Source organism: Equus przewalskii, chromosome 15, assembly GCF_037783145.1.
Source record: "Equus przewalskii isolate Varuska chromosome 15, EquPr2, whole genome shotgun sequence".
Taxonomy (NCBI): domain Eukaryota; kingdom Metazoa; phylum Chordata; class Mammalia; order Perissodactyla; family Equidae; genus Equus; species Equus przewalskii.
The window spans coordinates 61,108,485-61,134,226 of NC_091845.1; the positions used below are offsets into that span (position 1 = coordinate 61,108,485).

The window sequence follows — 25,742 nt, forward strand, 5'->3', positions numbered from 1 at the left end:
GAGTGAGGAGGATTCTTTATTACGTGTTTGGATTTTAGACTTTTTTAAAAAATTCTTTTTTTATGGCTCTAGATTCATTGTATAAACCAATTTTAACCTTTGTCCATTTGCTGGATAAGAATAGGGCCGCTTACTACGTTACAGTGATATTTCCAATACTCTAACACAGCAGAAAGGATCCAGAAGTCTCCACATCCATAAAAATCACACAAAGGTTAGCTGCTATGTACTGCTGGCAGTTATCCATCATGATATGGTTCCAGCATCTACCTAACACCTTCTGACAAAACGTTTTGATTCATTTATTCATTTATTTAGGCAGTCATTCAATATCAGTTGAGGCCTGTTTTTGTGCTGTATACTGTTTCAGGCACTGGGAATATAACAGTACACGATACAAACAAACCTTCCTTTAAGAAGTTTACAGTCTAGCTGGGAAAGCCAACTTTGAAGAAGTAATTACAAATGTGTTTAGTGGACACTGTCACTGAGAAATGCCAAGTGCTTTGGGATGATTTGACATAGGAGTCTAACCTAGACTGGGAGTTCAGGGATAACTTTATTGAGGAAATGATGTTTGAGACTTGAATGACATTTAGAAGTTAGCAAGACTAAGAGGGATATAAGAAGGAGGAGCACCTTTAGGGTAATGGAACAGCATGTGCAAGATCCAGAATGCGAAAGAGGAACTCGAAGAAGGTTAATACAGATGGAGCACAGAGAATAAGGGGAGAGAATATTGCATGCCTTGAAGCTGGGAAGATTGGTAGTAGTTGGATCATATAGGGTACTTTAGGCTATGCTGAGGATTTTAGACTTTGTGAAATACAGAGAAAGTCACCAAAGAGAGCAAGAGTTAAATGATCAAGTTTGTATATTTAAAGGATCACCGACTGAGTCTCTGGATTGGAGGGGAGCAAAATCAGATGTGGGGAGATCTACCAGAAAGCTACGCCAGCGGTTTAGCTGAGATATACAGTAGGTTGGAGAGAAAAGAAATAAGCAGTTTGCAAGCTATTGGGAGATACAATGAATAAAACTGGGTAACTGTAAGAAAAGATGACTACAGATTTCTTCCTGGTGATGCCATATATTACCAAGATTGATAAGACTGCAAATAATGTTTGTTGGTACACTTCCAACAGTTGAATGTGTATGTGGTCCCATCATTTGTGCATCTTAGAATCAAAATGTGCAATCTAACTAGGCTCATTGAAAACCCAGTGAAATCTACAAGTGTGAGTTAGCAATTATGAAACTACTTGACGTACATCTAAGATTGAGCAAATAAATATATTGTAGATATTAAGAATCAAAGTTTCTTATGTCAGACAAAGAAGCTACAAATAATTCCTTATTAGTAGGGGGAAGCTATGATCAAACTTGTAGTACTGGATTGGAATTGGAGATATTATCATGAATGAATGGTTTTAGATATAGAAACAAAAGTGTGACCATATGTATGTGTATACATTCTATATTTCCTAGCTCTCTTCATGAAAGGGCCTAGAAGCATTGATATCATGGCACCAATAAGTACACTTAGCACAAAGATCTTGATTTCTAAGTACTAAACATCAATAAAAGGAACCAGGGCTCCTTGGAGAAATGGCTGATTTCAGGACTGAGGCAGGGAAAGCACATGACGAACCTGGAAGATCCTGTGTGCCAGAAAGTAAGGAAATGTTCAAAAAATGATGGAAGCATGTCAAAGACTAGAGGAGCCCACTTTAAGGAGTTCTCAGTAGCCAAACTGGGGACACTCTGAGCAATGATAGTAATGGATTATAATCCATAGAATAAAAATAAATATCCAGATATAACTAAGTAAGTAACTATATAGGAGAGAAAGAAAAGCTCATCCTTGCCAAAGAACTTCAATCATACATGTAGAAGGAATGATGGAAATAGGAAACCACCATTTGAGGAACGGGACAGTAATAACTATTTCAGGCAAGAATCACCACTTAGTGGAAGATATAGTATGATTATAAATGGGATATTTACATAGTCATAAAGTATCCCACTACAAGATACTAAGTACAAAGGGAAACATAGTAACTATACACAGTGGAGAAAGTGGCTATCTCCTTAACCCAGTGATCAAAGTAGACATTATCAGTAATGAGACATGGATATTAGGTACCTCCTGATATGATCTACTGAGAAGGACACAACATGATTTTTGTGGTTTTCTTGCCAAAATTACATAATCTGAATGTAATCATAGAAAAAAAAATCAAACAAATTCAAATTGAGGACCATGGTATAAATTTACCGATCAGTGTTCTTCAAAATTGTCAAGATTATGAACGATGAACAGAGGAACTAGGCCAGATTAAAGGAAGCTAAGGATAACTATCATGCAATGGGAGATCCTAGATTAGACCCTAGACCAGAAGGACATTAGTAGGATAATTTACAAAATCTGAATAAATGTCTGTAGATTGGTTAACAGAATAATGTCATTATTAATTTTCTGATTTCGATATTTGAATTGTTTTATAAGATGTTAACATTTGAGGAAAGTAAACGAAGGGTCTACGGGAATACTCTGTACTATTTTTACAACTTTTTTAAAGTCTGAAATTATTTCAAAATTAAAAAATAGAAAAGACACAAAGCCCCAAATTTAAATGTTTTCTTCAATTTAATGGAGAAGAAAAGATGATACAGTAGAGTTGGTTTTGTTAAATTTAACTTTATATTTATATCCCATATTTCAGTTACCACAATTATAAAATACTGATCAAGGCATTAGATAATTCTGGAAGTATTTACTGCAAAAATTCTCTATGCTAGTGTCAAGTTCTCTATGCTTTTGACACATACTTGCTATTCTTAGGCTCTGTCTTTGTATACTTACCTCATTTGAGGACTATTTCAGTCTTCCTATCCTCTTCATAAATATTATGTTGGGAACAGATATATTTCTACTGTGTTAGCACCATGTATCTTTTAAAACATATTCTTAATATATAGTAACTGTGCTTCCTGAAATAATTTAATGTTAACCTCACTTAAAATAATCAAAGAAGTCAAAGTAATTAACTTTCTGTTTGTTTTAGCTTATTTTTAATTATTGGGAATAACTGGAAATACTGAAATACTTAAAAGGACTTAGGATGAAAGAGGGAAAACATTCAAAATCTTTAAATATTTGGAAATGCAGCGAATTTTCAGTTATTAACCTCCATTTAATATGTGGATAAGCTGAAGCCCTAGAAGCTTACCTGTTTTACTAGGGTCATCTAGTTAACATATTGGAGGTAACATTTGAACCTAGGTCTGTAGGATCCAATACCCTAATGATAACGGATACAAACATTATGCTGAATTTCTGAAGAGCCATTACTCTTTAAAAAAAATTTTTTTTGTCTATTTGGCAATCAGGTTTTCAGAGTTCAAAACTGTCAGCACTTATTTACATTAAATTTTTAGCTAAAATACAGAGTATTTATAAACTAGTTTTGGACACGTGAGGAAAATAATTTGCATCTACTATTGTACCATATTTTTTCTTCTTGTGAAGCAACTGAAAGTGCCTGTCATGTTTTTGAAAAATAAATATGAAATCTGAACAGCTGATGATTATACAATAATTACAGGTTGCCATTATGATGCACACAATCACACCTAATCCTCCTTAAAATAAATGTACTTAATTACACTAAAATACGTGTTTTAAAATGTTAAACAGAGGAAAAAAAGATACACAAGATGTAGTATTTTTTTGAGGGACTAGATGGGTGCATGGTGGGAATTAGGGGGGAAAAAAGAAATCTCTAGTCCTTGAAACCCTTCTTGGCTTGTAATGACAATGAATTTCCTCATGTAGCCTATAAATAAGTCAAAACAGGGAAGATTGAATGCTAGGAAAAATGCGTGTGTTTGTTAACTCTGTTAATAACAGAGAGCCAGAAACTCGAGAAAAGGATGATTAGGTTAATGGGATCTTTAGGGCAGATATATCAACCATTTGTTTCTATCCAGGCAATGCACTTTTCCTCTCCTATTCTATTTCCTCAATTCCTACACTCCTTTGTATATGCTCTTCTTTCAAGGACATCCCCTGCCCTCTCCAGCCCCAGATCAGGAGTGAGGCATCAACACCAGGGTCACCAGAGTTTTATTTAGCTTCTTTGGAAATCCTTCTCACTATACAAGTGAATAGGTCAAATTATCTTTATCCACAAAAATGATGAGTGTTTCTTTTGAAATACAGACCATGGTTCCAAGAAGAGTATGATCACAGAGTCAGAGGCCTTGTACTGTGGATGTGGATACGAGTCTTGCTAATAGCCTAAAATTCTGTTTCTCCATCCAACTGCAGCATTAAATACTGGAGGTAGGACTACAGACATAGAGACAAGATGGTAAGCCACAAATTATCTCATTGCTGGTGACTTAGTTGTAGTAGTAACAGTAAACTTTTATAGACTACTTCCTGTGTGCCAGGCACTATTTTAAGTGGTTGACATGTATGCACTCATTTAATCCTTATAATGTTAGGAACTAACCTTATGTTTATTTTATGGATGGGGAAACTGAGGTATAATTAATTACTCAAAGCCACACTGCTGGGGCTGGCCCCATGGCCGAGTGGTTAAGCTCGTGCGCTCCACTCTGGTGGCCCAGGGTTTCGCCAGTTCGGATCCTGGGCGCAGACCTAGCACCGCTTATCAAGCTACCCTGAGGTGGCATCCCACACAGCAGAACTGGAAGGAGCAAAATATACAACTACGTACTGCAGGAATCTGGGGAGAAGAAGAAGAAGAAAAAAAAGACTGGCAACAGATATTAGCTCGAGCCAATCTTTACAATTTAAAAAAAACAAACCCAGCCATACTGTTGAGATTCTACTATGAACCCTGATAGTTTATTTATAATATACATATTTTTCTGATTTTGCCTTTCACTTTAAATCTAAAAGACCACAAGCTAAGCACAGGTAAGCTTAGGTCTAAGCCTACATTTTGGCATCTAAACCAGGTAACAGCTGTGAACAGAAATTAAAGGTAGTATTTTAAAACCCTGTCTTCTATAGCTACTCTTATCTGCATAAGGTATATTCTAAATCATGATCTTTGTCTCTGTCCTTCCTTCCTTTCACTTCCTCCCTCCCTTCCCTTTATCTTTTTCTTTTCTAAAAATGTCTCGATAATGTTAATAGTGTAGTCATTGATCAAACTATTTATCTGCAAATGCATCTGGTCAATTCTTCCTCCTTAAGAAAAGTAAACAACACTCAACTCTGTATCATTTTATCTTAATTCTCAAATGGAAACAATGAGATGATGTAAAAATTACAAAGAAACCAGAAGAATTTAAAGACTAAGTAACTATGTGCATATGGTTCCACAAAACAAACCTAATAACTGATAGTAAGGGAAGTGAAAGGGAATAAATATTTGTTGACTTCTTGCCTAAGACTCAGATGTTTTTTAAAATTTGGTGTTTACAATGGGACTTTGAATTTGAAAAGCCAAATTTGGTTAGGTTAGTAGGGGAGGAAAGGTGTTGATGGCAACACCCTTTACTTCTCTCTAGACTGAAAGGGGAATTAGGCATTATGGGGTACTTAGCTGATTCGATGACTTACTTTAGCACAGGAGGTTTAACGTTCTTCATTGCTTTATACACATTTACTTTAATTTCTGTGAGATTTTGTGAACTATCCTATGGTAATGGACTAAATTTTAACATTATATAAACCATGCCTCTGGTTATAGAACATGGTGGATTCTGCAGTGTACCAGTGTATTTATTTATAGTCAACTTTATTATTTATTCGTATGTATGTACTTTAAAATTTCTGACTCAATCTTTCATTGGAAATATTATAGAATGTAAATTAGTATTTAGCATCAGCCTGACTTAATGAGACAAATTTGCTAGAAAAGGGAAGGGTGAACTTCCTTTAATAAACTTTAAGGTCAAGAATAAATTTTTATATTATTTTCCCTACTTCATAACTGTGTTAAACTACAGCAATCAAGCTCTTACAGTTAAAAGTACTGATATTTCAGGGCAAATCATAAAGAGAAGCATTTCCTGGGGCCACCCAGTGGCACAGTGGTTGAGTTCGCGTGCTCCGCTTTAGTGGCCAAGGGTTTGCGGATTTGGATCCTGGGCGAGAACATACACACTGCTTGTTAGGCCAAGCTGTTGTGGCATCCCACATACAAAACAGAGGAAGACTGGCACAGATGTTAGCTCAGGGACAACCTTCCTCACCAAAGAAAAAAGAGAGAGAAAAGCATTTCCTTCGGAGAACTTTTCTCCCCTTGCTACTACTGTTACTGTGCTGAAGGAATGGTAATTATGCTTTTGGTAGCATAAACCATGCTACCAAGGGTCGAGCATGAAAAAGCATAAAAAAGTTACTCTACATAGGGCTTTTAAACTGTAGTTTTTAATGTTACAACCCTACATATTAGTGTTAGTGTGTAAATGAACATTTCCCTATTTTCAAAATATCTTAATCAAGATAATGAAGGTAATAATATTCCTGTAAGTGAAACTTATTAAATACCATGGGAATATGCTTATGACGGTGTTAAATTAAAAAGCAAGATTCAAGACTAAATATGTAATATATTCCATTTTTTTAAATCTTCTGAAGTGAACATGTCTATTACTTTTTAAGCAAACTTTTGTGAAGTATGACATGCATTCAGAAAAGCGCACAATCATAAGTGTAGAGTTTGAAGAATTCTCCTAAAATGAACACACCTGTACTATAACCAGTGCCCAAATTAAAAAAGAAACATTGCCAGCAACTTCTCAGGCTCCCTTTCAGTCACTGCATCCTGCCTCCTCCAAATAGTCACTATCTGGACTTCTAACACTGTTGATGAGTTTTGACTGTTTTTGGAATTGATACACTATGTACTCTCTTGAGTCTGACTTCTTTTGCTCAACAGTGTTTGTGAGATTCATCTCTGTTTTTGTAGTTTTTGTTTATTCCTATTGCTGTGTACTATTTGATTGTGTGAATAAATCATAATTTATCCATTCTACGTTTATGAGCACTTGAGTCATTTCCACTTTGGGCTTATAACATTTATTACTTTTATACTTAAAAATGGATTTAAAAACCAGAAATACCAACCAAATCTAGTTCTCAAATGAACAATCTTTAAATTGGCAAATGATTTACTATGCTAATTACTCCATAAGTTTTCTACTTTCTTATGTTTTTTTTTTTTCTTTCCAGTTCTGATTTATTAGGAACCTGCAGATTTGGGGATGTCTAAGCATGTTATTGATTATGCCTAACCTATTTTTCTTCAAACATAAGTACTTTGATTTATCTAGTTCAGAGATTTTCATTCCCTCATAATAGTCAGTGTCATTTCACAATAGAGGCAGCCAGCTCACTCTCCTTTTTCCAACTTCAGAGACACTTAAAAACCTGTTTAAAAACATTCTGAAAAACTTCCCAGAGGTCACATATTGGGCAACTCCTACTGTCTGCAATAAAGAAATCAAAAGCTCATATAAAAAGCCTCAGAGCCACAAAATTCCTTGCACCTTAGTCATTAATGTAATATTGGACAGAGTTTATGAAGCAAGGTAATGCCTTAGAACTATTTTTGCTTATCTTAACATAAGTGAGTATAATCACCTTCACTCCTATCATCACTTCCCACTGTCTGAGTTGCTTTCCTGTGTGATTCTGATGCAAGAAATGAGTAAATGGATGAAAAACTGAGAATTACAGTATGGATATTAAGGAGACAGCTTGGGAGAGTTAAGTGATAAAGTGTAAAGAAATGCAAAGTAAAGTCTGCCTATGTATACCCTTTCCTGGAGACTGTCCACAGTAGGACCCTGAGCAAATTATTAAAATGTGATTTAAGCATACTAAAAAAGGACTTCTCAAAGATATCTCTTTACAGAAAAAAAACGAATTCTCTTTTACCTTTATTCTACAGTCTTGTGAGACATCACACTGTTCTCCAATTGTTTGTTAACATGTCTGTCTCTTCCTCCAGACTGAGCTCCTTTGAGGGGGGGTTTTGTAAATTAAATTTTATATATCTAGCACCTAGCACTTAAGTAATAAAATGTTTGATGAAAGAGAGACTGAATTAACTCAATGAATAATTTTTTGAATAGAAAAAAATTTGTGGGGAGAGGAAAAAAACATTTCATATGTTATGTATTATTGTTCTGAATTCAACTGTTGACCCTTCCCCAAGTCTGCAATCTTGACTGGTGGAAACAACATCCTCACGAGATCCTGAAAGAGGAGGAACAGTTCCGCGCTTGTAAACAGGCGTTTGTCAGTACAGATGCACTCATTTGCACAGGTCTAGTTCTACCTCTGACTAAAGATTAACCAACTGCAATTAATTTAAATTTGGAGACCACCTGCCTGAAAGTGCAGTTAAATTGCAACTGACCTTTGTGAACTGAGTATAACTGTGGTTGTAGCAAATAAAAAACTGAATGATACTATAGCTACACACTGGGAAGGGTTAGGTCAGCACACTTGATCAGTGTGAGTTGTTCATCCTCTGGACATCCTGTATTAAACTTCTGTTGGCTATTAAAATTTAGGACAGGTTAATGACATTATTTTAGAGTTCAGCAGCTCTCACCACAGCAGATCCAATACAACCTTTTTTTGTCTTTATCATTTTGTTATATATTGTTTACTGTATGTGGCTTTAAAAATAACATAGTAAAACATTCTTAAGAATTTTGATCACAATAATTATCACAAAACCAACACATTCCTGTTATCATGTAACTAAAAATGAACTTAAATTCCATCTTAATAGCATTGACTACTATCAAAATTAATAGTCATGGAAGAAAATGGGTATAGGAAGAATAAGTCACTGAAATTTAAAAAATTAAAACTACGGATATCAAGAATTTTCTTAAACCACTAAACCGATAAATTTTGTTTACTGTCATGTTAAGCATTTAAATTACCTTTATAAAACATTTTTCACAATCTTTTTTTGAGTAGTTGTTGCTGTATATTTGATTAATATTTAAACAAGATATTGATATTCTCATTTTGATTACTAAAACATTTTCTTTCATTCTTTTCAATTCTGTGTTTAACGTTTGCAGAGCCTTAGGCAAAAGTGATAAACTGACATTAGAATACGGAGGAGGAGGAAAAACATTTCACGAACAGCAGCCAGCAGCAACTAATAGTTTTCAGCTGTTGCTGATCTAATTGATCATGGTGCTATAACAGAAAGCAGTTCTGTGTGATTCATACGTTGTTTTATTGGAACACATTCTACTCGCTTGTAATTTTTAAACCTTACTAACTCTGGGTTTCCCTTTCCTTAAAAGGTAAATTCTAATAATGTATTTCTTTTAAAGCTAATAATTAACAGCAAAAAAAAAAAACCAAACTGGCAGCCAGCTAGGTTTCAACAAAAGTTAATCTTTTGTTAGACACAGGGAAATAATATTCTTTGATTAAAATAAAATACTCAGCTAGGCGAAAATTTGTTCTACAACTGTTAAATGCCTTCAGTTGAGTTGTAAATATCCTAGCATAGTAAAAGATGAGTGCCTTTCACTTATAATTAAGCTATTGGGTCCAGATTTTGCGTTTAGATGCTATCATCACACCATCACACATAGGTTGAAAATGACATTTTCTGAATTATTAAGGTATAACTTCCAGTGAAATGTATTTAGCTGTCAAAGATCTGCAAGCAGTCCACTAGTTGAGATATGATGTTACTTTGCATGATTACTAGTGAAGTTTTAGCTATACATGTGTACACACTTATAAAGGGATTCACTATTTCACTAAAGACTGTAAAGCACTGCATATTAATTACTAAGATGATCTCCTGTATGAATACTATCCCTAAACTGTATTCATTGGTGTTTATCATCAATAAAATTTTATTCACAACATTAGAAAAATATGCAACTTTTCCATGTTTTCAGTATTTTTGTTTTATTTTTTTCATTCATCACAGAACTATGAACACTTACGAAGAAAAACACCATAATTTATCTATTATATTGTGGAAAAATCAATTCATTCCTGAAAATTTCTGATTCAACCTACTTTCTGAAGGAGAAAATTAAGTTACATATGAACCCAGTCAGACACTGTGGGTACTAAAGCACTGTAATCAGAGACCCCTCTCCCTTCAAGTGGTACCATTCTCTGATGGCCAATTAGTACTATAGTTCCCCCTTATCCACGGGGGATATGTTGACCCCCAGTGGATGCCTGAAACCACAGATAGGACTGAACCCTATATATACCATGTTTTTTCCTGTATGTACGTATTTATGATAAAGTTTAATTTATAAATTAGGCACAGTAAGACATTAACAACAATAACCAATAATAAAAGAAAACAATTATAACAATACACTGTAATAAAAGTTACGGCAGCTCTTAGCAATCTCCACATACGATTTTCTTTCTTTCCTAATTAAGCTGAGAACTTTCACCTTTTCACTTAAAAGAAGCACTTTACTGCTTCTCTTTGGCATACACGAATTGCCAGCATCACTACTCTTGTGCTTTGGGGTCATTATTAAGTAAAAATAAAGCTTACTTGAACATAAGGACTGCAATACCACAACAGTTGACAGCTGATCTGATAACTAAGCTGTCTACTAAGTGACTAACAGGAGGATAGATACACTGGATAGAAAGACGATTCACGTCCCAGGTGGGAGGAAGTGGAGGGCGCCAGATTTCATCATGCTACTCAGAATGGCCTGCAATTTAAAGCTTATAAATTGTTTATTTCTGGAATATTCCATTTAATATTTTCAGACCATGGTTGACCACAGGTAACTAAAATGGTGGAAAGCAGAACTGTGGATAAGGGAGGACTACTGTACTTAGAATAATACAGTAGCTTCTTAAATGTTATCCAGTGCCCTTTTCTTTTTCAGTCATGCTATTCCCATCTCTCCACACCACCCCTCCCCCCACCCCTACTCTCCCTCCTGCCATTAGGACTATTCTTAATTCAGCCATAAATCTAAAATTTATTGCTAGAGATGCCACCTAGAACCGGATAGCTTAACTTTGAGTTTGAAAGATTTTCTTTTTTAAGTCCAAAGCTTATAAGGCAGGCTTTCAAATGGTGAAAAGGTTTTTTGAGAACTTCCAAAGCTGAGTTTTTACATAAGAAAAAACAAATTTGGAGGACTAATTATATTGTAATCATAGTGAGAATAATAATTCCAGATACCCTGCAAAGGAAATTCCATCCCTTTCAGGTCTAGGAGGGCTGAGGTACGGAGAGAGATTCCAAGTGGATAAGCCTAGGGTGAGAACGATGCCTGGGTCCTGAGGAGGGATTAAGTTCCCTTCATTCTCTCTGGCTTTCACACTAGAGGTGGAACAAGACAGAACCCTCAGAAAAACTAAGGGAGAATCCCCAATCTTTCAGGCTGGTGCTTGGCTTCCTTGCGAGAAGAGGCTGCAAAAACCAGAAGCCTTTCAGAAAGTGCTGTCTGGAACAAGTGCTGCATTCATCATGGCACAGTAGTAACGGAAAGAGGAATGAAGTATGAGAGGGCGTTCCCCAGCAAATGGGCCAGGGGGCAGTTTTTACAGGGCTCCACACACTCCAGGGTAGTGGAGAGAAAGCAACCAAGTTTCGAGGTCCCCTTTAGAATTTGGAAGTGCTGAGGGGATGTATAGGACTGAAATTCACTCAGCTTCAAGAGTGAGAAGGCGGCAGCTGAGTGCAGATTGCTCATGAACAGAGAACTGTACGCCTCTGCAACTCCTGGCACAGCTTTCCTACTGACCAAGTGGATATAGTGAGGACAAGGCATGAGGCTCAGAAGTCAAGCCCATGAAACACCTCACTGGAAGGACAGCAAGCAGGTCTATGCCTCCCCCTGTGCTCAAATGCTAACTTGATTAAGAAGGGAGAGGAGAATCATAGAGAGGAGGAGAAATTTTTATAGATTGAATAATTAGTCAAAACAAATTACTTTAAATGAGCAGATACTGAGAGATCTTTTTCAAAGATAAAGTTGAGTATTTTATACTATGATTTGGAATGGCAGCCTGTAACTACAAAGAGATCACTTAGAAAATAAAGTTACCTTTCTTTGCATACCCTAGATTGGGACTGGCCAATTTATACCCTCTATGATAGAAAACATCAAATAATAATACTGTCACAATCACCATACAAATTAAAATTCCTGATCAATAAAACCTGTACTGCATGACTAATACTGACTCCTCCTTTTTCTACACCATTAACCTTAAAAGATAAAAAATATCATGTTACCATTCATGTCTATTTACTGACCATATAAAGCAGTGTATGAAGTATGTACATATCCTCTGTAACTACATAAAGAAAATTTTAGCTCTCATGTAAATCATCTAAGATTTTCTGATTTTTATTGTTAGGTATTATACCATCTCTTAAAGGTTTTTATTTTACATATGAAGCTGTAAGTTCTGAGCAAGAAAGGTAGTCTCAGGACCATCCTCAGGACCAGGGGAAGACACTGAATAGAAACTAGGAAAAGCGTCAAGAAATAGGGTGGCATTTACCCAGTGTAATCAGATGATCAAGAGTGTGAACCAGACAGGCACCTATGGAGCAAGAAAGAGTCACTGGTAACAAAGAAATCTTGGTTGTGAAGTAGACCAATATTTCACGCTCATTCAAAAATGAACCCCAGAGTTGCACAGACTAAACCTGCAGTTGGGCCCTGTGAGGTAAGTGAAAGAGGTCAGGACTGAGGCTTCATCTTGCTGTCAGCCTATCGTGTTATATCCTGATACTAACTGCAGACAAATTCCTCACTTTCATGTTCCCTGAAAACACTTCTCCAGAATTTACTTTTGTTGATTATTTCATTTCTTCCTATACCCAAAAGTATATTCCTTGACTTCACCTCCTCATCTTTCTTTTAAATAGCGCCAAAAGGTTTTCTTCTCCTTCTCATCAGTACCCTTTACTTTGTAAAATTTTTGTATGAGACTATTCTCCTCTTTCAGAAAACCTCATGTAAACTCCAAACGGCTTTGGGAACCAGCCATTGGTGGAAAAACAAACATTAAATCTCTGCTGCCAATCAGGACAGGCTAAGTTATGCTGGATAACAAACAGCATCAAAATTTCAGTTATTTAACACAACAAAAGTTTATTTCTCACTACACATACACACTGTGTACCTGGGTGATTCTTCCAGGCTACTGACACAATGTTGGTAGTTTAGTAATCCAGGCTGCTTTGATTATATAGTACCATGATTGCCATGGCAGGGAAGACAAGAGTGGAGGGTCTCAAACTGGCAATTAAATGCTTTCACCTGGCCCAAATCCCACTGGCCAGAAATTGTCTCTTGGTCTTGCTCAAGTGCAAGGAGGAGGGAAGTATAATCCTTCCATGGGCCACAAGGAATAGGGAACCAGAATGGACAAATACTAAGTCATCAGCACACCCTGTGTGGGCAATGAAAAGTTTGTGTGTAGACTTACTGACTTCTGAGAAACAAGAAATTGTAATGATGTTTCTTACCGTATGTGTTTTCTTACCTGTTGTCTGATCACTTACTTAATTCCTTTTTCTAACAGCTATCATTTACTGAGTCCTGAGAAGGTCAGTGCCTGGAGAAGTGTGTGTGTGTGTGTATTTACACATACACATAAATGAGATTGCAAACATATCCACAGAAAATATTTAAGTATTTGATTCCTTTTCAATTCCCAATAGTATCTAGTATAATAGGCAGATTTATATCTGTCTTAATTGTATATGTAGAATTACATTCCAAAGAGGATTTGAGGAGTCCGGTAGCATAGCCTTTCTGATACAGCCGTTAATTTCACACGAGAGCTCTCAATCAGCAGGTACTATTTTTAGAAAACAAATATGTTGAATGAAGAGATACTAAAAAGAACTAGAAAAACCACAGGTATATCTTTAGGGAGTTACTTGACTTCAGCTTTTTTTTTTTATTTGACTGACTCTTAATGATTCCTAAACATTTATCATCTATATTTAGGTAGAAATTTCCAATCTGAAATTATTTCATCTTCAAAAACAGAAGGAAATCTATTTCTAAAAGAGGAAGAAAACTGATATAGGACCACCTGAAAAAAATATTTATATACTCCAGGTAGCCTTTTGTTGTTCTGTCAGTAGTTAATTTTGAATTAAAATTTGAATTAAATTTTGAGTTTAAAATTGAGAATTAAAATTTTTTTATAGAAAGGTCTGTTAAAATGCCCATACGGTATTCAATAGTGTAGCTACTCTGCCTTGTTGAAATGTCTCAGAACAAAATAAATATAGTAAACTAAGCTTTTAAAAAATAGTTTTGTGTATGATGGTTCATAAAATTCATTAAGTCCTGCAAATAAAATCAGTTTAGAAACATCTAATACATTTGTCACAATAAAATAGTCTATAAATCTCTTTAAAAGAAGTGGTGAAAATGAGTTTCAAATAGTTCCATCAAAGATATCCATATGTACCTTTGCAAAAAACTGAATAGTTGAGTCTTTTATTTTAGGACTTTTTTTAGGATTTGAGTCTGTCGGTATCAAACTGATATACTTGTTCTATAACTAAAAATTACAAAGTAATTTATTAAACTACATGGTTAAAAGCAATCATGCTTTCTATTTTGCTTATATCTATCTCTTTTATTTAAAAAGTAGCTGTCAGAATATCACAAGAGAACTGAAAATAGGTCTTTAAATAACTAAACACTTGTTTCTAAGGAAAGCAAAAAAAGTACATCACATGCTTTAAATTATGTGCCACAAACAAACATGGACTGAGTGCTTGCTTATGTCAAGGCATGGTCACCTATTTATTATTATATATGGTATCTCATTTAACCCTAGTCTAACCCTATAAGAACTGAGGCTCAGATATATTCAATAAATTGCCAAAGGGCACTAAGTATTAAAAGCAAAATTCGAACCTTCATGTATGTTCTTTTCACATATACTCTGCTATTTCTGAGATTTGGGGTGGGTGTGGGAGTGTCAGGGACAAGGGGATTGATCACGAATGAGCCATGATCTGATCTCATCCTACATTCAGCCCTCTTTTCTTTTCTTTTTTTTAAAAGACTGGCCCTGAGATACATCTGTTGCCAATCTTTTTTTTTCTTCTTCTTCTCCTCAAAGCCCCCCAGTACATAGTTGTACATTCTAGTTGTAGGTCCTTCTAGTTGTGCTATATGGGATGCCACCTCAGCATGGCCTGATGAGTGGTGCCATGTCTGCACCCAGGATCCAAACCAGTGAAACCCTGGGCTGCCGCAGCGGAGTGCATGAACTTAACCACTCTGCCACGCAGCCAGCCCTCAGCCCTCTTTTCAACTACTCAACATCATGAGCCTTACATTTTTTTCAGAGTTCTTTCTTTGCTACTTTTCATAGACCCTGGACAAACTACTACTTTTCTGTCTTTGCTCATGTTCCTTGCACTTTCAGGACTGTGGTGTTGCTAAGGGTAGTAGCAGAGTTCTGGTCCCACCAGCTCTAGTGTAGCATCTGCTTTGAGAAACATAGTTCTGGCAGGTTTTTCTAGTGTGGAGTAGTAAAGATAGGTTTGTACCAGGCAGTGGGTCCTGGAGAGATCACCTAGGTTTCTCAGGCCTGAGTCAGATAAGAATGGGCTGGTGTTAGCTTACTGTGCAAGTTTCTTTTCTAAACAAAGCACTATCTACTTGTTCCTTCTGTTGGAACTAAATGAAAAGTAACTTCTGAGAAACTTCTCATGACCTCTATAACTGGTATCTGTGGACTTTGGAAACTGCTTTGATGGCAGCATATTTGAAATGGACCTTGATCTACAAAATAAACATTTGTAGTATGTTAAAAACCAATACTTAAGATACAAAACTTGTCTTTTTTTCCTTTCTCTTGGACATTGCAAAATGATACATTTTTGTCTTTGTGTAATTCTTAGCTGAGCACTAAGATTTTTTTGTTTTTAATATAATTAAGCATTTAAATTATTTAAAAAATACCTGCATCTTGCGGACACTTTGAAAATGTGAGATTCTACTGTACTTAGAAGAGAAATATTTATGAAACATAGATAATACAATTAAACATGAACTAGCTTTCTAAACTCAATGTAGGAACAAATCCCTGAATCCTTAGGAACATGGAGAAGACCTCTGAACTGCCACAGAACCAGCCATGTCACTGGGATCCAGGACTATCCTCAGTGTTAAGGTTACTAGTTTCACGTGCTTGTTTAACTGGTTTTCCTTGTCAATCTTAAGTTTTTCCTGCAGATGAGAAGAGGTATCCCCAACTGGAAAGGCCCCACAGTAATGAATTCTTGGAAAGTTCAACCAAAGCATTTGAACAGCAGTGGAAGGCATCATTATTATAGCATAGAGTGATAAGTAATGTTCCAAACTACGACCCTTGGTCATCCAAAAAAGTTTAACAGGCACGTTTAGTTCACGCTGTACAGTAAGAAAAAGAGAGTGCTATAATTTAGAAAAATTTGTTAAAAAAAACTGTCAATGTTAAAAAAAAAAAAAAAAAAAAAAACGCCTGAGTCCTTCCTCCCCACCTCCTTCCTTCCTTTATGTGACAAAGATTAATTGCATTTCTACTGTATGCCAAACCTGTACTGAATGCTATGGATATAAAGATGAATGAAACATCCTCTTTGTCCTCAAAGAGTTTACTATGTTATCGTTCAAACAGACATGTAAGCAAATAATTCGAATACAATATAGTATTTCATTGGTTGTGTTCTAAATACTACTAGGGAGCAAGGAAGAAAGCATAACGAAACCTTCCTGAGGGGCTTATGGGGGAGACCAGCAGGACCAGCTTTAGAATCCTGCTGGGTTTTCCAGTCAATACTTCATTTTCCGGTGGTGTCAGATAAATGAGGTGCAACCGTATTTGGAAAAATTACTAGTTTGGATTTACCATGGTTATTCTGGGTTTTCAGGCTCTTTTGAATGAACAGTAGTCTTTGTTAGACAAAAAAACCCAAAAGTTATTTCAGGCCGAAGATGGGCCAACTTGTAAATTCTATATAAAGCAATTTGAACTCCTCAGAAGAAATTTCTTTTCATAAGTTCAAGATATTGTTGAATATTCTTTATATAGCCAAAGAACCACTTCATATAAAATCATCTATTTGAGTGTTACGTGAGAATACAGAGTACCATTCATACTACTTAATGTAACTTAAAAATTTTAACAATTTTTATATAAACTTTATTTCATATATACTAGGTACTTATTCTCTGAGGTAATTCCATGAAAACGTTTCTTAAAGTGAAATCACTTAAAACCAGGATCAAACATTCAGAATAAACTGTGAAAAATTAGAAAAATAAGATTTTAATTCAATTAAGAAAATGTGTAATATAACTGAAACAGTGTTCTAATTAGTAGAATAGTGAAAATTAGGAGTGTAGGACAGTTTGTTTTATTGGGATAATTATGTTGTATGCTTCATAGCACATTAGATTTTTTTACTGCATATTTGACTTTTGCAGTGTGATAACATTTTTCTAAAAAATATTAAGGTGCTTCATTAGTCTTTCTAAGGGTCTCTCTTAGCCCTTTGAAAGTCCAGTCACTCTGAAGAACTTATTCTGTCACCACTCTTGTTGGTTTTCCAGTTACCAGTGGCTTGGACCATAATCCTAGCAGTTCTTCATTATCACTTTAATTAATTTCATGAAATCTTTTGAATGATTTCATTTCACTTTATAAGTGAATTTGCCTTGTATTTTCTGAGTAACCAATGTCTTTGATAGGATAGGCATACATATAGACACTGGTATTAAACAGAGAAATAACATTTGAGTTACGACTAATTTTGTAAGTGGTCATTTGATTAATAGTTTCATTTTGTGATGGCTTTTGTTTCCCTATTACTAATTTTTTAATTGTAGGAACTGGTATGAATTAATATTTCGTAACAGAATAGAACATTTCATTTAATCTCTTTTAATTATTTATATCACTATGTATGGAAATCACTTTATAAAAATTACAATGCTAGGGGCTGGCCTGAAGGCACAGTGGTTAAGTTCACATGCTCTGCTTAGGCAGCCTGGGGTTTGCAGGTTCAGATGCTGGGTGGTGACCTGGCATTGCTCATCAAGCCACACAGTGGTGGCATCCCACATAAAAATAGAAGATTGGCACAGATGTCAGCTCAGTGACAATCTTCCTCAAGGAAAAAGGAAGAGCGGCAACAGATGTTAGCTCAAGGCCAATCTTCCTCACCACCCCAAAAAAAAAATTAATCATCCTAGCATAGAAACCAACTAGATTATGAAATGATAAAGATGATGATGACAGTGATGGCTGTCTTTTGTGAAGCTCCCATTCTGTACCAGTTGCCCCACTAGGCAGTTTATATAGTAATCTTTCTCACAACCTAGCAAGGATGGTGCTAAACATCCTGATTTCATATATAAGGAAATTGAAGAAATACGTACAGGTGATGAGCGTCTTAGGAGTTAAAGACAGGCCATTCTAATTCTCAAGTTTGTGCTCTTTGCGCTACATTATGCCTTTCTTTGGTGTAATGAAGCATTCATGGGGCCAGCCCCATGACCAAGTGATTAAGTTCACACCGTCCACTTCAGCAGCCTGGGTTTCATTGGTTTGGATCCTGGGCGTGGACCTATGCACCACTCATCAAGCCATGCTGCAGTGGCACCCTACAGAGAAGAACTAGAATGACTTGCAACTAGGATATACAACTATGTACTGGGGCTTTGGGGAGAAAAAAAAAAGGAGGAAGACTGGCAACACATGTTAGCTCAGGACCAATCTTCCTCACTAAAAATAAAACAGCATTAATTTCTCATATGAGAGTTTTTTCATAAATTAAATGTCTTTTAGGCACATATAAAATTCATAAAAATTTGATTATCCCACAGTTGTAGGAATACATTTCTAGGTTTATATACATTGGCTATTAAGAATCTTGTAGAAATTATGATTCTTCCTCCAGTTTGTTACTGAGAGATTTTCCACTAATACATACCCCTGCTTCAGCAGATTCGAGTCAAAATCGAATAGAAGACGTGAAATTAATGAGATTGGATTTTAAAACAAATCTCATAAAATATAGTAACGTTTTAAAAAATTGCTGGATGTCATGAAGTACATCCAATTTTAATAGCTTATTATTTTCAGAGAGAGAAAGGTACACCATTTCCCAAAGTCTATTTAATGGAAACTTGTGATTGCCACTGCAGTTATTTTACAATGTCTATTTTTCTATAACCCATTACCCTAAAATACCAGGATCAGCTTGATATACGCATGAGTTGAATGGAGGAAATACAGATATTTTACAGTCTTTTATAACTGTGGAATCTGAAATTTCAGATACTAGTCTTGATTCAGCCTACGGCAAAGTTTCAGTTGTCTGAAACTTTTATTTCTCATTCAAAGAGCAGCTTTGATGATGGCCTTTGGTCAAAGATGCTGTTTGTATAGTTAAAAAAAAAAATCTCTTCAACATCAAACAGTCTATGAGGAAGGAGTCTAAAATTAGCCCGTTACTCAGGCACACAGAACTTTGTGGTCCCAGGAATAATGGCCTTCCAGGAAAAGTGCCTCTGAAAATGAGTAAAACTTCAGAAGTTATGGCTTTATTGCCTTGGGTGTTTTTAGCTTTTGTCCTCTAGCATGTATAATAATGATAGATTTCTTATATACAGCCATAAGGTGTCACTGAGACGTCTTTCAGGCTTAGATTTTTTGGTTTCTTATATTCTCTCCTAAGAAAAAATCATGAAATTACACTCTTTAAAGGCGCCAGTTTCTTGCAAATCATTGTTCTACAGACATATCATCATATTTCGGGTACATCATGTCCCCAGGGACTTGCTCTATTATTATTTCTCACTCAGCATGTCTCAAAACTACCAAACCCGCTGACACATTAAGTATACTTTTTGGATATGCTTTTAGTTATATGGGAATTTCCATATTGAAGCCAGCCATCCAGCCACCTCGTCTGGTTTTCTGCTTTGAACACAGTTCTGTCTTCCATTAGAGGTAGGCATTAATGTCTCTTGAGCTGCCTACTTGGGCAATAATGTACAGAAGGGGAGAAATTTCATTTTGATTGCATCCAGTGATCTTTTTATGTCCCAAAGCATGAAGACTGATCTTTTGTATTCTAGTCTAGTAAGTGTAATTGCTGATATATTCATATTTATATAGTTCCCTAATCTCTAAGCCAATCTTCTACACTGGGAGTTTTAGATATATTTTAGGTCAATTTTACAAAATCTTAAAAAAAAAATTCTCCTCATTTTGCAACAGGTTTACTTCCAGAACACAAGTGTCATGAAAATCACCACTAAATTTAAGCCAAAATGGGAAAGGAAAAGACTCATATCAACACATCTTCACTGGACACATAGATTTGGGCAAGTCTACCACTACTGGCCATCTGATCTACAAATCTGGTGGGATCAACAAAAGAACCATCGAAAAATTTGAGAAGGAGGCTGCTGAGATGGGAAAGGGCTCCTTCAATATGCCCAGGTCTTAGATAAATTGAAAGCTGAACGTGATTGTGGTATCACCATTGATAGCTCCCTGTGGAAATTCAGACCAGCAAGTATTATGTGACCATCATTGATGCCCAAGGACATAGAGACTATCAAAACATGATTACAGGCACATCTCAGGCTGACTGTACTGTCCTGATTGCTGCTGCTGGTGTTGGTGAATTTGATGCAGGTATCTCCAAGAATGGGCAGACTCCTGGGCACGTCCTTCTGGCTTACACGCTGGGTATGAAAGAACTAATTGTTAGAGGTAACAAAATGGATTCCACTGAGCCACACTACAGCCAGAAAAGATCCGAGGAAGTCAGCACCTACATTAAGAAAACAGGCTACAATCCTGGCATGGTAGCATTTGTGCCAATTTCTGGTTGGAATGGTGACAATATGCTGGAGCTAAGTACTAACATGCTTTGGTTCAAGGGTTGGAAAGTCACCCGTAAAGATGGCAATGCCAGTGGAACCATGTTGCTTGAAGCTCTGGATTGCATCTTACCACCAACATATCCATTTGATAAGCCCTTGCATCTGCCCTTTCAGGACATCTACAAAATTGGTGGTATTACTATCGTCCTCGTGGAGACTGGTGTTCTCAAATCTGGCATGGTGGTCACCTTGGCTCCAGTCAACGTTACAAGTGAAATAAAGTCTGTTGAAATGCACTATGAAGTGTTGAATGAAGCTCTTCCTGGGGACATTGTGGGTTTCCATGTCAAGAACATCTCTGTCAAATATGTTTGTCATGGCAATGTGGTTGATAACAGCAAAAATGATCCACCAATGGAAACAGCTGACTTCACAGTTCAGGTGATTATCCTGAGCCATCTAGGCCAAATCAGTGCTGGCTACACACCTACGCTGGATTGTCACAGAGCTGACACTGCTTGCAAGTTTGCTGAGCTAAAGGAGAAGACTGATCGCTGTTCTGGGAAGAAGCTGGAAGATGGCCCCAAATTCTTGAAATATGGTCACGCTGCCACAGTTGATATAGTTCCTGGCAAGTTTATGTGTGTTGAGTGCCTCTCTAAGATCCTCATCTGGGTCATTTTGCTGTTGGTGACATGTGACAGACAGTTGTTGTAGGCGTCATCAAAGCAGTGGGCAAGAAGGCTGCTGGAGTTTGCAAGGTCACCAAGTCTGCCCAGAAAGCTCAGTAGGCTAAATGAATATTATCCCTAATACCTGCCACCCCAGTCTTAATCAGCGGTGGAAGAACCGTCTCAGCATTGTGTGTCTCAATTGGCCATTTAAGTTTAATAGCAAAAGACTTGTTAACGATAACAGTGGATCATAAAACCTTCAGAAGGAAAGGAGAGTGTTTTGTGGACCATTTGCTTTCTGTGCATGTGTTCTGCAGCTTTAAGTTACTAGTTTTTTAAAGTAGTATTTTTTTAATAGAAACAATTTGACCAAAAATCTGTCACAGAATTTTGAGGCCCATTAAAACAAAGTTTAGTGAGAAAAAAAAAGTTCTCTCAAATCTCTCAGATATTTTATATTTGTTGCCTCTTTAGATACTAATATCCTCATGTGGGAAATGGAAAAGGTAAGCTCTGTCCATAGTTAATCACTCTTTTAGAGGCATGAAAATTTCTCAAAAGCTATATCAACTCAGTCACCAGAACACTTCTGCTCTATTCCATGTTTTGTTTCCCCATCTTTTATTTTTTTTTTTTTTTTTACACCAAAGGCAGAGGGTTTTTTGGTTATATTGTTTTGTTTCTCTGGTCCAAATGACTCTGCTTCTTTTAATTTTTTTCTCTTAATCTCTCTATATTCTTCATCAAACTTTGTCTTTTCTCAGTTCTGTATTACTTTTCTACCAGATTTCCTTTTCTCTCTGTCTTAAGTTTGTCCCTGTTTTGAATCATCAACTAAACTTCTCCTGTGGCTTTCTAGTAAGGCATTGTTCAACAGGAGTTCAGTGGGCACCTTTCCCTACTACCTAGCAGCTTAGAGTCAAAACATAAAATGTTGAAATGGATTAACTATAGACAACAATGGCAATTTAGAAAACTAAAGAAACATTGACTAAATTTAAAACAAAATTAACCCCATTATAGTAAAGGGAATCTAGGACGGGAACACCCTGGTATTTTATATATAGCCTTTCTATATATTCTAGGAAATAGGATAGAATTAAATTCATGATAATTAAAACCTTTCTAAATGAATTTTACTTTATTTTCATAGGAATGGTATGAAAGGAAGAATGGATAGGTATGTTCTGTGAAATGGTGAGAAAAGCGGGAACTGTGAGAACAGCATTTTAATATTTAAGGACCTGGTTGTAGAAGGAGGAAATCATAAGCTCCACCAGTGGTGGAGGTGGAACTACTGGATTCATGTGAATATAAGGGGAAAGGATGTGTTGAGCTCTGGAAATGGGGAGAAAAGGAGATGAAGACAATCAAAGAACACCTGAGTCAAAGATACCAGGAGGAAGATGAATAGGCAAACGAAAACTGTTCTTGAGTTTAGCTTTCTTATAAAGAAGGGAAAGGGTGGAAGTGAAAGAAAAGAAAAATAAATGAGGCTGTTGCTTATAAAATTTAAAGTTTTTTAAAGATGAACAAGTGAGTAAATTAGAGTAGATTTCATTACGCATTTTTAATACGTAATGAAATCTACGAGGAGTTGTGAACATATTTCTCTTTTTTATTTTTTTGAGGAAGATTAGCCCCGAGCTAACATCGGCCACCAATCCTCCCTTTTTTTGCTGAGGAAGACTGGCCCTGAGGTAACATCCATGCCCACCTTCCTCTATTATTATTATTATTTTTAATATGTGGGACACCTGCCACAGCATGGCTTGATAAGCAGTGCGTAGGTCCTCGCCTGGGATCTGAACCAGCGAACTCTGGGCCACCAAAGCAGAGTGCCTGAACCTAACTGCTATGCCACCAGGCCGGCCCCAAACATATTCCTAACGGAGGTTTTTTGAGTTGTTAAATACCTATACCCTACATACAGCATTATGTATATTTTACATTTTTCACTCAATGTCACTGATTGTTTCTTTATAGTTTCTCAAATATATATATATACTCTCAAAGTAGCAAGTTTTCTACCAAGGCAACCATGTCACTGTTAATTATTTACTTATCCATAAAATAAGAGCTGCTTTTCACTTAACAGGGTATGAGGGAATAAGGCCAAAAGCAGAAGAGAACTGTTCTGGAAATATATTGGAGAGAGGTGAAGGCAGAGGGAAGCATTCCAATAAGCCTGTAATTTTGAAACAGATGTGGTAGTTTATACAGAATTGGAGGTGGATTGAGAATAATTAGAGAATCAAAACTTCTGAATAATAATAGACACGGTTTCGAGAGGCATGAGGGAACTTTCTCAGGTGGTAATAACGTTCAGTACTTTGATATGATTGCTGATTACATGGGTTTATTCTCACCTTAAAAGTCATTGAGCTGTATAATGAATAATTAAAATATTTATACTTTTTGCTGTATGTAAAATATATCTTAATTTTTTAAAGACAGGACAAAACTCGCTTGAATTCTAATGGATGCTTTAGACTAAGATATTGTCTTGATTTTATAATTTCTACTGGATATACACCTAGTACTATCTTTGATATTAGTTTTAAAATGTTCTTTAAAGTGATACCCTAGGAAGAAAAACTTGCCAATGTATTTCATTTATAACTGCCATGAGCTGAAATTTCCCAACACTAACCTCTATTTCAGATTCCTGCTGTTGCTTCTGCACTATTAGTTGGTATCAGCAGGGGGTTAACAGCACTCAATTTAACCTTGCTATTTGTACCCTGTTTTGAATTTTTTTTCTTTTTTCCTCATTTAACTTCCTTACATAGATTTCCCATTTTAAAGATCGTGCGTGCACCATGGGGTCTGTACACTGAAATACTGTAGTGCAGAGAAGCACACAATAAAAGCACATTTAAAGATAATGCGAAGCTACAAGACCTCTCTTTTTTTCTGGGAGCACAGAGGCATTGCTGTGAAAAATCACTGGAACAAGAGAAAAATTGAGTAAGCCTACTCATGCTGTTATTTTTTAGAAGATTATAGACCTGTTTAAAATATGTAAGAATTATATAGGTATGGATTAATTATAGGTTATATGTCCAGATAGAGGGGTATCTTTGTGACTGTTCTACCTGCATCTAGCCATGGACGTAGGTATCTCACCAGAAACACTCCCCCCATCCCCCACACTAAAGTTATAAAATCTATTATGGCCTGGGACCACATCCACTACTCCTCTCCCAATCCCTCCTCCCCTCCCACCTGACCCTCCCAGCCTTCTTGAACCTTTTATCCTGTAAATGATTAGCCCTTCCTGTTCAAAACACAGTCTTCAGCAGCAGGATAGAGAAAAATGGGTGAACTGAAGAGGGGTGCCTAAACCTCAGATCTGCCCACAACCCCCATCCCCAGTCCCCACTACGGAATCCTGGTGGACTTACAGCCTCACTTCTCTTATGAATGGTCTTTGTTTTAGTCTCTGTGTGGGTACTGAGTACAACACCAGATTCGTGGAAATGGAAACGAAAGAGGGCTCGCTCAAATTCTGGCAGTCCTGTAAGAAGAGGAATAATGAGACACCCTCCTGTGGAGTTTAAACAGGAAGAAGAGCCCAGCTTCCCTGTTCCTCAACCTCCAACTCTCTTCATTTCTGACCACTGCTTTGCACAACTCCAGCACACTCTTCTCCTAGTCTGGAGCCTGACATTTCACTAGTTTCATCTTCATGTGCTGGACATCCTGGTAGGTGCTGGAGACACCACAGTGAAACCAACCACAAAACCACCTCCTGTGACTCGGAGCTGAGGGAGATCTCACTGTAGGCAGCAGGGAGGAGACAGGCATCCCTGCTATATGAAGCAGGAATTCTGAAAGCATTTTTCCAGAGATGCACTGCTTTGGTGATTAGGGAATATAATAACCCAGGAATTGTACTAAAATAATAGTCTACTATTACTAGGGTGATAAAAATCCTTGTTTATATACCTGTTGTCCTGACATATTTATTTTTAATGACAGCATTCCCTTTCACTCCCCAAAAGTATGGATGGTAAATTACGTGGTCACTCTAGTCATAACAAAAACAGAATTCTCAGGGAGGGTGGGGATTAACAAAAACCCAAAATGTAAACATATGACATTAAGTATTTCAAAGTGAATGTAGTAGCAGTGATGTTTAAAAATATTATAAATGCAAAT

The 25,742-nt window shown here is 36.4% G+C and overlaps 1 protein-coding gene and 1 pseudogene across 8 annotated transcripts in view; one reads left to right on the forward strand and one right to left on the reverse strand.

The window, feature by feature from the left end:
- The window catches only part of LOC103555851 (ubiquitin-conjugating enzyme E2 E2), a 343,281-nt gene that overhangs the window by 199,506 nt on the left and 118,033 nt on the right, over positions 1-25,742 (reverse strand). The gene's annotated exons all lie outside the window — the stretch shown is intronic.
- LOC103555850 (elongation factor 1-alpha 1 pseudogene) lies at positions 20,344-21,816 on the forward strand (annotated as a pseudogene).